A 15239-nucleotide genomic window follows, 5' to 3' on the forward strand; every position below is an offset into this window, starting at 1 on the left:
CCGTGCATCTTTAGCCTCTTTGAAGCTATTCTATAGCCTATATACACAAAACTATAATTACTATGTGGTGTCTAATGTATGATCTGAGAGTTCATATAGTAATTAAGATAGGGATGAAACAGGCTCCATTTGCCAATGGCCTTCAGCTGTCTAGGGAAGTTGGGAGTATTTGTCAAATTGCCACCAAGGAAACTGACTTACCATTATTCAGCACATTCTGACATGGTGGAAAGACATGAATCCCTTCACTATGTTTCTGGCATGGCAGCCCCAGTGACATTTTCAATTATTAGTGGTCCTGTTGCCTACTCGAGTTGTTTTCTTCTTTCCCGACTCTTACCTTAAAAGAAATAAAAGACCCTCAACAAATAACTAGCTTCTGACATGTTAATTACAGAGTATATTTATGCTTTCATAAGCCAGTACTGTATGAGGAACCTCAGATCCACCACTAAAGCCTGATTGTTGCCTCTGGCACAGTTTCTCCCCTTTACCCAGCCTCAGGCTATCAAGAAAGACAGTCTTTCCAACTCTGATTTACAGATTGCTGTGGGGGGTTCACTACTCACAGAGTCCCTTGCGACCCATTAAAATTCTGAAAGTCCAGGTTCACAAATGGGGCACTTGTTCTTATTATTACTATCATCAAACTGACAATCTACTTCTGGCCTTGATGTGAGATGCAAGGGGCCAAGTAATTCTAAGCAATGAAGAGCTGAATCAAAGAGCTGAGCCTATGTTATAGATACATACACTTAATATAAAGCCACAGGATTTACAGTAAGTATCCTCCAACAAGAAGAGACAATAGGCCCCAGTCCCATAAGCTCCTAGTTTGTGAATATATGAGTCTATGACAAAGAAACTGCTGTAGATTACTGATAAGAACACAGCAAGGTAGTGATAGATGCTAGTTAGAGTAAAATCCTGGATGCTCCTATTAAGCCAGGCTTGGCCATCTATCTTAATCCTCGACAAGTAATAGTGAAGAGTAAAACTAGGAGATTTTGTCATGTGGCCACACTGTGCAGAGGGACAAAGTAGTCTAGAACCACCCCTCCCTATCAAGACCATTCTCTGGGCCCAGATGCAGGAAATTTAGGTTTAATTACATAGCTAAGCAACCTCAACCAAGATATGGTCTCATCTATCATTGTCATAGTCTCAGATGTGGTCTTTCCTGGTGTGGTGCCCTGACAAGTTGTCAGAAATGTGAAACCTCTTTTTGGAAGACAAGTTGTGCCTGCTCGCCCACAACCCCACCCCTGCCCCAGCTGATATCAGACTTTAGTCTTTCCCTTCTCCCAGCATAAGATGCTTGGGGAATATCAGTTTCTTAGGGCCCATTGCTTTAATAGTCAGATAGCTGAAGCCCTGTTTCAACAGAATCTGTGTGTTTAGGTGGTAGTGGGATGGGGTGGGGGGTGGGGGTAACACGAACTTCTGAAAGTCATGGTGCAGGGGCACAACCCCTGTCAAAAGACTGAGATGTGATCACAGATCTGTAGAACACTATTCTTCACTCTTCACCTTACCTCTGTGTTGGGACTCTCCAGTGCACAGCTGAAAAATAAAACCACAAAAAAAAAAAAACCCAAAAAACAAAAACAAACAAACAAAAAAAACCTTGCTTAACAAAATCTCTGAAACCCCAAAGCATGCAGGAGAGAAGAACAATGACACCAGAAGACACTTCAGCCTCTGACACTGACGTGTGGTACAAGGAGTAAAACAGTTTAAACTTCTCGACAGATGAACATGACGACGTCACTTAGGTATTTACCTGTTTCTATTACCCAGGTCGTCACATTTAGCCTTAACAAAGTAAATCACAGGGCATATGGCAAGGCAAACACACAGTTGGAAAAGACAGCAAGTGTCAGAACTGGATTCACATAGGACAGAAAGTTTGGCATTATCAGATCTATGATTTAGAAAGAGCCAAGAATAGTGTGCTGAGGGTGCTATGAGGGAAAGTTCACAAACACAGGATCGGGTTGGGGGGAGAGGGAGGAAAGTTAAAGAGATGAAAATACTGCAGAAGATCTGAAAGAAAGCAGCCTCAATCCAACATGCTCTAATAATACAAACATGGTTTTCAGTGTTGACTTTTAGAGGTGAAGTGTCTCTCTGAAATTCCATGTCCTGGTCCCTAGTGTAATATAAGTGTTCAGAGGATACAGGTGCAGAAGCACCCACTAATATATTACAAGCTCTTATGTTCTTGGGTAAAGAATTATACCAGGGACACATGGTTAGAATAGAAATAGAGGCTATTTATTAACAACTTGAAAGGAGAGTACTCCTGAGAATGGAGTAGGCTAGTAAACTGAGGAAAAAAACCCACATTCAAAGGCATGGGGCTCTGAACTACATGATCCTTTATAGGACATTATACATTATACTCGGGCCTCTCCCACATTTGTATATTGGGGTGGGGTGGGGATGATGCTGGGAGATGCTTTTAATCAGCTCTGTCTGTTTCAAGTAGGGAAGGGCTTCTAGTCTTTCTCTGCCAATTATCTTCTTTCTTACGCTGATCTTGTGGGTTTCTCCAGTCTCTACTGTCCTACCATAGTGGAACTTTTAGGAACTGACTAGATCCTGACAGCTCTTTAGCGGTGGGATAATCATTAATGGATTGAAGATTGTGAACAGACTGTGAGAGTTGGTAGAACTATAGAAAGCAGAGCCTGACTGGTGGGAGTTACTGGAAGCATGACCTGGAAAGAGTGTACAATTGTCCTCCACTGCTTCCCTTTTCTTTCTCTGCTTCCTTGACTCTATGAGATGATCAGCCTCCTCCCCCTCACTCCCCTCCTTCTCTTCATGTTCTCACCACCATGATGTTCTACCTCACCACAGACCAAGAAGCAACAAAGTCAAGTGAACATGGACTTGGACTTCTGAGATAGTGAGCCAAAAAAGTATTTCCTAATCTAAGTTCTTTCTCTCAATTATTTATTTGTTTATTTTCTGACAGTGTTAAAGTGACGTTTGGCTTGGGTCTGTATCTAGATTAAAACGTGGCCAAAATCTGCCTTTGTATGTAATAAACTGTAACCTTGGTGTGTTAAAACAAACAAACAAAATCCCTGTAAGCTAACTTAGAAGTGTGTTCTTGTAACAGATAATTCATTCTAGACAAAAATCTAGCTTCAGCCAATCACGGGCTCCCACTTGATCACACCATGCCCATATAGGGCATGAAGGTCTGAATGGAGCCAATCAGATTATTTCCCTAAGTCACTCCCGTTTCTCAGGGTATAAATATAATCACTACATATGGGAGGAATTCTGAACAAGTTACGCTCCAGAATGCTGCCCCAGAAACTTTCTTGCTCAAATAAATTTTGTTAAATTTAACTCATCTCAAATTTATCTGTAACAATGAGCTCATCAATAGCTTGAAAATGGCTGAGGAAAGGGTGGTAAATGCAAAGATGTGGCATTGCCAACATCTCAAATAGGAGAATAAGTGGGAAAGGAATAGAGGGCAAAAAGCTAATATTTTCAAACAAGACGGCAATGAGAAGAACGTGTAACATACACATCACAGGACTAGCGAAGGCCGAGAGAGTGACAGAAGTGATGACCTGCGAGAAGATGAGTATGCTTTGAAATCCTAACAGCTGAAGGCTTCCTAAAGTGAAGGATGAGCATCAGGCCACACAGCCTAGAAAACAGAGAGCGGAAAAAGACAAAAGGCAAATATATTTAGGCTTGTCCTGACGAAGCTGAAGAAAATCAGAGAGAAAGGGAAAAGCCCAAGGAGCCAGAGGAAATAAGACATATTATCTACAGGGGCTGAGGATGAATGATGCACCAGAATTCTCTTCAGAAACCTTATTGCGTTAGCAAGGAAAGAGAAACCTTATTGTGTTAGCTGTCTTTCCACTACTAAAGTAAATGCCTATGATGGTGAATTTGCAAAAAGGAGGATAGTGCTGGGCAGCAGTGGCACATGCCTTTAATTGTAGCACTTAGGAGGCAGAGACAGGGGAATCTTTACGAGTTCAAGACCAACCTGGTCTACAGAAAGAGCTTCAGGACAGCTAGGACTACACCAAGAAACTCTGTCTCAAACAAACAAACAAACAAACAAACATCAACAACCACCACCAACAACAGAGAATAGTTTAACTTTGGCTCAGCTGCGGAGGTCCAGTTTGTGGCTCACCGGACCCATTGCTCTTAGGTCTGTGGTGAGACAGTATGTCAGGGCAGGAATGTGCAGCTCACTGTAATACCAGCATGCCAGTTACATTCCGGCACCATTTTGAGAGCAATTGCTGAATGGAAAAAGGAAGTGAATTATTTTGGGGGTGTATGCAAGCTGAGTTACTTAAAGGTGAAAAAGAAAAAATTCAAGCTAGAAATGCAAAAGAACTGAGGCATTGTGTCAACTCTAGTTCCAACACAATGAGTGATTCACTACATGCCACAGTTCTCGTAGATAAATGCCCTTTGGTTTCCTTTTCCCCTTCTCTGTAATGAAGTAGAGGATTCCCGAGACTAGGAAGTGAGAAAGCCACTGTGAATTAACCCTAGCCACCACTGACTCTTTTCTTTTTTTTCCTTTTAAATATGACGTGTGTGTGTGTGTGTGTGTGTGTGTGTATACATGTTACAGTGTGTGTGTGGAAATCAGGGAACAACTTACGCATGTAGTGACTCGATCTAAGGTCACCAGACTTAGCAGCTAGGACCTTTACTCCCTAAGCCATCTGCCAGGCTCAGACCTCTTTTCTGGCTTTGGCCTCTTACAGATCTATTGTTAGGGAACTCCAGCCAGTTATGGAAGTCCCTAGCTGGGCTATATATAGTTTTGGTTCCTTGAACCTAAAACATTGATCCTTGGTGACCCAAACAGCTCGGGACCTTTCACCTATTTTACGTTAGTACCCCTTCCCCATCTATTTTGCTTTTCTCCCCTCTGTTCTTCCATTTACTCATTTTCTGATTTTCATTGTTTTTTTCCTTAAACTTTTCCTTTGCCTTTTCCTATTTTTCCTTTGTCTTTCTTTCCCTTAATAATGCATTTCATGTTTAAATTTTTATTATATTTTATTTTTCATTTTACTAGTATTTTTATCATAAAATAACTGTAGGCATAATAATTAACTAAAGGAAATGCAATAATGACTAAATTGTGACATCAAGAACCTATCGTGGAGGGAGCTGATTCACAGGGCAGAGTTTTGGCATGCATGTAAAGTTGTTACATTTTAAAAATCTGTAAAATAATGTGTTCTACATAGCCTTGCTGTCACCACAAAGCAAACACATATTAGAGATATATAAGAGGTCAAGAGAAAGGAATCCGAGCAAAACTGTGGTTGTTTGGGTATGAGGTGACCCTCACAGGGCTATGTTTGTTTGTTTGTGTTCTTTATTGTGAGGTTCGTTTGTTGAACACTTGATCCCCAGCTAGTGGCAAGATTTTGAAACTAGTGAAAATTTTAGTGTGTGTGTGTGTGTGAGGGGAGAGTTAGCTGGAGGTAGTAGGTCACTGGAATCCTCCTACAAAAGACTCTTGTGTTAGAGGAGACAGAACTCCCCCAGGCTCACAAAACCACAGAACTCTGTTGGTTGGGCTTCAAAGAGCACCCTAACCTTTGCAGGTTAGAGACTGGGGCAATCAGAAAACTCAAGTGTTTTTGGTTCTTGTTTTTGTTTTTCTTACCATGATGGCATGAAATCACAACTCAACATTAGGAGGAAACTTAGAAAAGTCACACACACACACACACACACACACACACACACACACGATGAAAGTCAAGCAACACAGGATGACTGTCACGTGGATCTAAAATCAAATGGGAAATCAGTATCATGGGGTAAACAAAAAGGACAGGCTCGGAACACACCAGGCTGATGGGAAGCAGTCCTAAGAAGGATGTTTGTCCTAACAAACAATTGAGGTTAGTTAGCAGAAAGATAGCAAACAATGATGTTAGACCCCCAAAGGGCCAGGGGTATAGCTCAGTGCTGGAACATTTGAAGCTGTGGGTCTGATCCCCAGTATTGCCAAGATCAAGACAAAGAAGCAAGTCAAAAACTCCAAAGAGCAAGAAAGAGAAGGAAGAATGGGTAAAATCCAAATGTGAAGGGAATGAAAAATACCATCTTAGAAATAAATGAAATAGAGACTAGAAAATAATAGAACAGATTTGTTTTTTAAAAGCTAGAATGGCTTTAAAAGATGAAAACATTAACAAGCTCTGCTCCCGAGAATAAAAACAAGAAGATAAATAAGTGAAGCCCAGCAGGGGAACATGAAAACTATGAACAGCGATGCTCCAGCAAACAGAATAATCCAGGAGAAATGGATACATTTTTGGAAATATGCAATCACCAAGACTGACATATAAAGAAATACAAAATCTAAGCAAACTAAATATGAGGAGAAAGACCTGATGACCTCACAGCTGGGCCCATCCTTTTCTAAAATATCAAAGAGGAAGGGGTAGCTCCAAGGTCATCTAATATAGCCAGCACTACTCTGGTACCAAATATACACAAGGACTATCAAAATAAAAAAAAAAGATCATTACTGATCAATATTTCTGGTGGATACAGATGTAAAAGTCTTCAGTGAAATGCCAGCACACTGAATTCAACAGCACAGTAAAGGAGTTATCACCATGATCAAGTGTTGTGTTGTATTCCCACAGGGCAAGGATGACTCAAGTACACAAATTGATAAATATGGATGTGCTACATCAATCAAGTGAAGGATAAAATCCCACCCAATCGTATTAATAGATGTAGAAAAGTCACTTGGCAAAACTTAACAACTGTTTAGGATTATACATTTTGAATGTGGGCCGGAGAGATGACTCTGTGGTTAAGAACAGTTGCTGCTCTTACAATAGACCCAAGTTTGGTTCCAAGTATCCATATGGCAGCTTACAACTTCTGTAACTCCAGTTCCAGGGGATCCAGTGTACTCTTCTGGACTCTTCAGACTCTAAGCATACATGTGACATAACACATACATGGAAGCACACATTTACACAAATAAAATAAAAATAAACCTTAAAAAATTAAAATTGAATGTATGTGGTATAAAGTAATATATTCTGACACAATTACATGTAAGTCCACATATAATTAGCTAACAGCTAGTGCTATACCCAGTAGTAAAAAGAAGAAACTTTGCATACAATGATACCCCCAACTTGCCAATTCTGTTCTATATTATATTGGGGTCCTAGTCAGAAAACAAATAAAATATGCTCACATTACAAAGAAATAAGAGAACTCATCTCTTTTTGTGCATGCGATACTCTGTAAGGCTTGTATAGTTGACAGCTGAATCAACCCTTCTGAAACACTTCTAAAATATTGAAGAGGAGGGAATATTCCCAAAGTCATTTAATGAAGGCAACACTACTCTGGTATCAAATATACACAACGGCTTTCCCAAAACAAGGACCATCACTGATCAAGACTTCTGGTAAATATAGATGCAAAACTCCTCAGTGAAATGCAAGCATACTGAATTCAACAGCTCAGTGAAAGGATTTTCACCTTGATCAAATGTACCGGTTTCACCAAAAATCTGCTAGAACTGATAAACAAATCAAGTAAAGTCGAAGAATATAAAAGCCATCTCTAAAATATATAAGTAAATAAGGTTCCCATATGCTAACGATAAACTATGCAAAAAGCAATTAGGAAAATGGTCTCACTTAAAATAACATTAAAATTTAATATATTTAGGAGTGATTTATCTGAAGATTCCTTGGATAAATAAAATTATAAGAATGAAAGAAATAAAACATTATAATAAATACTCTAGGGATGGAGAGATGGCTTAGTGGTTAAGAGCACCGACAGCTCTTCTGAGGGTCCTGAGTTCAAATCCCAGCAACCACATGGTGGCTCACAACCATCCGTAATGAGATCTGATGCCCTCTTCTGGTGCATTTGAAGACAGCTACAGTGTACTTAGATATAATAAATAATAAATAAATCTTAAAAAAAAACTTATAGATACTCTAATGAAAAGATATCCCATGTGCATGGATTAGAAAAACAACCATTAAGATGTCTTGGAATCCGCCAGGCGTGGTGGCGCACACCTTTAATCCCAGCACTCGGGAGGCAGAGGCAGGCGGATTTCTGAGTTCGAGGTCAGCCTGGTCTACAAAGTGAGTTCCAGGACAGCCAGGGCTTCACAGAGAAACACTGTCTCAGAAAACCAAAAAAAAAAAAAAAAAAAAAAAAAGTCTTAGAATCCTAGATGATCTACAGACATAATGCAAATGTCAAAATGTCAATCATATATCTCACAGAAACAGAAAAGAAAATCCTAAAATTCACCTGACCCACAAAAGGCTAAGCAATATTGAACAAGAAAAACAAAACAAACAAACAAAAAAACCATAACTCATCCTGGTCCCCAAATCCACTACAAAGCCATCTGAGTAAAAACAATATGCTATTGGCATAAAACCAGACACAAAACACTAATTGATCATCCATCCAAAGTTAACTAATATTTAACAAGAATACCAAGAGGAAATAATACAGAAGGAAGAGTCTCTCCAATAAATGCTAAGAAAATTGGGTATCGACTTGTTAAGGAGTGAAACAGATCATTTTTCTATAGCACATACAAAAATCATGTAAAATCTGCAAATCTAAAACTCCTGAAAGGAAGAATTTTTTTTTATATAAATCTTTGTGGTCTGTTTTAGTAGGACAACAAATACCCAGAAAACAAAAGCAAAAATAGGCAAACATTCCTATATCATACAAAAAAGCTTTCATACAGCAAAGGAAGCTGTCAGCCCTATGAAAGACAGCCCCCAGGCTGGAAGAAAATATTTGCAAACCATGTATCTGATAGGGGGCTAATGTCATATATATATATATATATATATATAGTAATCACACAGCTCAGATGTCATAAAAATAAGTTGAAAAAAACCAAAATGATTTGTTTAAAAACAAAACAAAACAAAGCAAAAGGGTCAAATTGGGGATGGTGGTACACACCTGTGATTCGTCTATGTTCCCTGTAGAAAATGATTTGCTTTGTTTGAAAGCTTTTGGCTTGAAGACCACTAATATCTTACTCCTTTTTTTAAACTTTAAAAACCAACGTAAATGGGCTTAAAAACAATGGAGAGAGAGATGGCTCAGTTGTTGAGAGAACCTGTTAAGAGCAAAGGACTCAGTTTCAGCTCTCGGCACCCATGTGGTGGTTTACAGCAGTCTGTTAACTCTAGTTCTAAGGGGTCTGATGCACAACACACACACACACACACACACACACACACCCTTGTCTATAGTTTTGATCCTTGGCCCAGTCTAGAGCTCCAAATTTTCTGTACAAAATACAATCCTTTGGCTTGTTTGGGGGCTAGCTACAAAGGAGCTCCAACTAGGAGATATGAAGCTGGTGACTCTCCTTTGCCTTTCGTTGCAGATCTGGCCTCCATAGATATTGGACAAATGCTGCGGCTGGCCCAAATAGTGAACTTTCTGTTTCTAGTAGCCAAACTGATTTATGTAACTCAGTAGGATGGAACGGCAGTGTGATTCCAGACCCCTTTCCCTCATAAAACCTCCAGTTTGTTTTAATCTTTCTTAAAGCTTTGGCTGGCAACCACCTCCAGAGCTGGAATGCCAGTCATGTCTGCTGGGCCTCTCAAGTTGCATCTTTCTGGAACTCTTTTGCCTTATCTATCTTCTGCTTTGTGCTTTGGCCTGCTTGTGTTTCGGCCTCTCCAAACATGGAAAATCCTGCTTGCATCTGTAACAGGTAAGAGGTTAAAACATTTCAGGTTGCTCTTCCGGTCAGAAAAGCACCTGAGCAGCTGGGGCGCAGGGTCTGCTGACACTCGCCAACTGCCCACAACACCCGCCACAGGATCTTAAGACTTCTGGTGAGTGGAGCACAGCTTCTGCTCCAATCCAATTGCGCGGGACCTGAGACTGCATTAGTCAGGGAAGCAGAAACCGGCCTGAGTAGGACCACAGGCCTCATCCGGCTGGATCAGCGCCTGGGTAGCGGGAGCGCAGGGTTGCCTGACACCCGCCAGCTACCCACGACCCCCGCCGCAGGATTTTGGGACTGCTGGTGAGTGGAACACAGCTTCTGCTCCAGTCCAATCACGCGGGACCTGAGACTGCATTAGTTAGGGAAGCAGAAACCGGCCTGAGTAGGGCCACAGGCCTCACCCGGCCGGATCAGCGCCAGGGTAGCGGGAGCGCAGGGTTGCCTGACACCCGCCAGCTACCCACGACCCCCGCCGCAGGATTTTGGGACTGCTGGTGAGTGGAACACAGCTTCTGCTCCAGTCCAATCACGCGGGACCTGAGACTGCTCTGGTTGGGGAGAGAGAAATCCGGCCTACATAGGGCCACAACCCTCTTCCGGTCAGAAAAGCACCTTAGCAGCTGGGGCGCAGGGTCTGCTGACACTCGCCAACTGCCCACAACACCCGCCACAGGATCTTAAGACTTCTGGTGAGTGGAGCACAGCTTCTGCTCCAATCCAATTGCGCAGGACCCGAGACTGCATTAGTTAGGGAAGCAGAAAAACGGCCTGAGTAGGACCACAGGCCTCATCCAGCTGGATCAGCGCCGGGGTAGCGGGAGCGCAGGGTTGCCTGACACCCGCCAGCTACCCACGACCCCCGCCGCAGGATTTTGGGACTGCTGGTGAGTGGAACACAGCTTCTGCTCCAATCCAATTGCGCGGGACCTGAGACTGCATTAGTTAGGGAAGCAAAAACCGGCCTGAGTAGGACCACAGGCCTCACCCGGCCGGATCAGCGCCAGGGTAGCGGGAGCGCAGGGTTGCCTGACACCCGCCAGCTACCCACGACCCCCGCCACAGGATTTTGGGACTGCTGGTGAGTGGAACACAGCTTCTGCTCCAGTCCAATCACGCGGGACCTGAGACTGCTCTGGTTGGGGAGAGAGAAATCCGGCCTACATAGGGCCACAACCCTCTTCCGGTCAGAAAAGCACCTGGGCAGCTGGGGCGCAGGGTCTGCTGACACTCGCCAACTGCCCACAACACCCGCCACAGGATCTTAAGACTTCTGGTGAGTGGAGCACAGCTTCTGCTCCAATCCAATTGCGTGGGACCCGAGACTGCATTAGTTAGGGAAGCAGAAAAACGGCCTGAGTAGGACCACAGGCCTCTTCCGGCTGGACCAGCACCGGGGTACCGTCAGCTACCCACGACCCCCGCCGCAGGATTTAGAGACTGCTGGTGAGTGGAACACAGCTTCTGCTCCAATCTTTAAATAGTGACAACGATAACAACTAACCCCAGAGATTACCAGATGGCGAAAGGTAAACGTAATAATCTTACTAACAGAAACCAAGACCACTCACCATCATCAGAACCCAGCACCCCCACTTCACCCAGTCCAGGGCACCCCAACACACCGGAAAAGCTAGACACGGATTTAAAAGCATATCTCCTGATGATGATAGAGGACTTCAAGAAGGACGTTAATAACACACTTAAAGAAATGCAGGAGAACACTGCTAAAAAGGAAGAAGACAATAAAGAGGAAGCACAAAAATCCCTTAAAGAATTGCAGGAGAACACTGCTAAAGAGTTACAAATCCTTAAAGAAAAACATGATAACATAATCAAACAGGTAGAAGTCCTTACAGAAAAACAGGAAAACACATCCAAACAGATGATGGAAATGAACAAAACCATACTAGACCTAAAAAGGGAAGTAGACACAATAAAGAAAACCCAAAATGAGGCAACACTGGAGATAGAAACCCTAGGAAAGAAATCTGGAACCATAGATACGAGCATCAGCAACAGAATACAAGAGATGGAAGAGAGAATCTCAGGTGCAGAAGATTCCATAGAGAACATCGGCACAACAATCAAGGAAAATGGAAAATGCAAAAAGATCCTAACTCAAAACATCCAAGAAATACAGGACATAATGAGAAGACCAAACCTACGGATAATAGGAGTGGATGAGAATGAAGATTTTCAACTCAAAGGACCAGCAAACATCTTCAACAAAATTATAGAAGAAAACTTCCCAAATCTAAAGAAAGAGATGCCCATGAACATACAAGAAGCCTACAGAACTCCAAATAGACTGGATCAGAAAAGAAATACCTCCCGACACATAATAATCAGAGCAACAAATGCACTAAATAAAGATAGAATACTAAAAGCAGTAAGAGAAAAAGGCCAAGTAACATATAAAGGCAAGCCTATCAGAATTACACCAGATTTTTCAGCAGAGACTATGAAAGCCAGAAGATCCTGGACAGATGTTATACAGACACTAAAAGAACACAAATTCCAGCCCAGGCTACTATACCCAGCCAAACTCTCAATTAACATAGATGGAGAAACCAAAGTATTCCATGACAAAACCAAATTCACACATTATCTCTCCACGAATCCAGCCCTTCAAAGGATAATAACAGAAAAAAACCAATACAAGGACAGGAACCACGCCCTAGAAACAACAAGAAGGTAATCCCTCAACAAACCTAAAAGAAGACAGCCACAAGAACAAAATGCCAACTTTAACATCAAAAATAACAGGAAACACCAATTTCTTTTCCTTAATATCTCTTAATATCAATGGACTCAACTCCCCGATAAAAAGACATAGACTAACAAACTGGCTACACAAACAAGACCCAACATTTTGCTGCTTACAGGAAACTCATCTCAGAGAAAAGGATAGACACTACCTCAGAATGAAAGGCTGGAAAACAATTCTCCAAGCAAATGGCATGAAGAAACAAGCTGGAGTAGCCATTCTAATATCTGATAAGATTGACTTCCAACCCAAAGTCATTAAAAAAGACAGGGAGGGACACTTCATACTCATCAAAGGTAAAATCCTCCAAGAGGAACTATCAATCCTGAATATCTATGCTCCAAATACAAAGGCAGCCACATTCATTAAAGAAACTTTAGTAAATCTCAAAACACACATTGCACCTCATACAATAATAGTGGGAGACTTCAACACACCACTTTCACCAATGGACAGATCATGGAAACAGAAACTAAACAGGGACACAGTGAAACTAAGAGAAATTATGAATCAAATGGATCTGGCAGATATCTACAGAACATTCTATCCTAAAACAAAAGGATATACCTTCTTCTCAGCACCTCATGGTACCTTCTCCAAAATTGACCACATAATTGGTCACAAAACAGGCCTCAACAGATATAAAAATATTGAAATTGTCCCATGCATCCTATCAGATCACCATGGACTAAGGCTGATCTTCAATAACAAAATAAATAATAGAAAGCCAACCTTCACGTGGAAACTGAACAACACTCTTCTCAATGATACCTTGGTCAAGGAAGGAATAAAGAAAGAAATTAAGGACTTTTTAGAGTTCAATGAAAATGAAGCCACAACATACCCAAACTTATGGGACGCAATGAAAGCATTATTAAGAGGAAAACTCATAGCTCTGAGTGCCTCCAAAAGGAAACTAGAGAGAGCACACATTAGCAGCTTGACAACACACCTAAAAGCACTAGAACAAAAGGAAGCAAATTCACTCAAGAGGAGTAGACGGCAGGAAATAATCAAACTCAGGGGTGAAATCAACCAAGTGGAAACAAGAAAAACTATTCAAAGAATCAACCAATCAAGGAGCTGGTTCTTTGAGAAAATCAACAAGATAGATAAACCCTTAGCCAGACTCACTAGAGGGCACAGGGAAAGCATCCTAATTAACAAAATCAGAAATGAAAAAGGAGACATAACAACAGATCCTGAAGACATCCAAAACACCATCAGATCCTTCTACCAAAGGCTATACTCAACAAAACTGGAGAACCTGGATGAAATGGACAAGTTCCTAGACAGATACCAGGTACCAAAGTTGAATCAAGATCAGGTTAATGATCTAAACAGCCCTATATCCCCCAAAGAAATAGAAGCAGTCATTAATAGTCTCCCAACTAAAAAAAGCCCAGGACCAGATGGGTTTAGTGCAGAGTTCTATCAGACCTTCAAAGAAGATCTAATCCCAGTTCTTCACAAACTATTCCACAAAATAGAAACAGAAGGTACTCTACCCAACTCATTCTATGAAGCCACAATTACTCTGATACCTAAACCACAAAAAGACCCAACAAAGATAGAAAACTTCAGACCGATATCCCTTATGAATATTGATGCAAAAATCCTCAATAAAGTTCTTGCTAACCGAATCCAAGAACACATCAAAACAATCATCCATCCTGACCAAGTAGGTTTCATCCCAGGGATGCAGGGATGGTTCAATATACGGAAATCCATCAACGTAATCCAGTATATAAACAAACTCAAAGACAAAAACCACATGGTCATCTCCTTAGATGCGGAAAAAGCATTTGACAAGATCCAACACCCATTCATGATAAAAGTCTTGGAAAGATCAGGAATTCAAGGCCCATACCTAAACATGATAAAAGCAATCTACAGCAAACCAGTAGCCAACATCAAAGTAAATGGTGAGAAGCTTGAAGCAATCCCTCTAAAATCAGGGACTAGACAAGGCTGTCCACTTTCTCCATACCTATTCAACATTGTACTTGAAGTCCTAGCCAGAGCAATTCGACAACAAAAGGAGATCAAAGGGATACAAATTGGAAAAGATGAAGTCAAAATATCACTTTTTGCAGATGATATGATAGTATATATAAGTGACCCTAAAAATTCCACCAGAGAACTCCTAAGCCTGATAAACAGCTTCGGTGAAGTAGCTGGATATAAAATTAACTCAAACAAATCAATGGCCTTTCTCTACACAAAGAATAAACAGGCTGAGAAAGAAATTAGGGAAACAACACCCTTCTCAATAGTCACAAATAATATTAAATATCTTGGCGTGACTCTAACTAAGGAAGTGAAAGATCTGTATAATAAAAACTTCAAGTCTCTGAAGAAAGAAATTATAGAAGATCTCAGAAGATGGAAAGATCTCCCATGCTCATGGATTGGCAGGATCAACATTGTAAAAATGGCTATCTTGCCAAAAGCAATCTACAGATTCAATGCAATCCCCATCAAAATTCCAACTCAATTCTTCAACGAATTAGAAAGTGCAATCTGCAAATTCATCTGGAATAACAAAAAACCTAGGATAGCAAAAACTCTTCTCAAGGATAAAAGAACCTCTGGTGGAATCACCATGCCGGACCTAAAGCTCTACTACAGAGCAATTGTGATAAAAACTGCATGGTACTGGTATAGTGACAG

The sequence above is a fragment of the Mus caroli genome, unplaced genomic scaffold, assembly GCF_978045245.1.
Source record: "Mus caroli unplaced genomic scaffold, Mus_caroli_1 scaffold_15, whole genome shotgun sequence".
Lineage (NCBI taxonomy): Eukaryota > Metazoa > Chordata > Mammalia > Rodentia > Muridae > Mus > Mus caroli.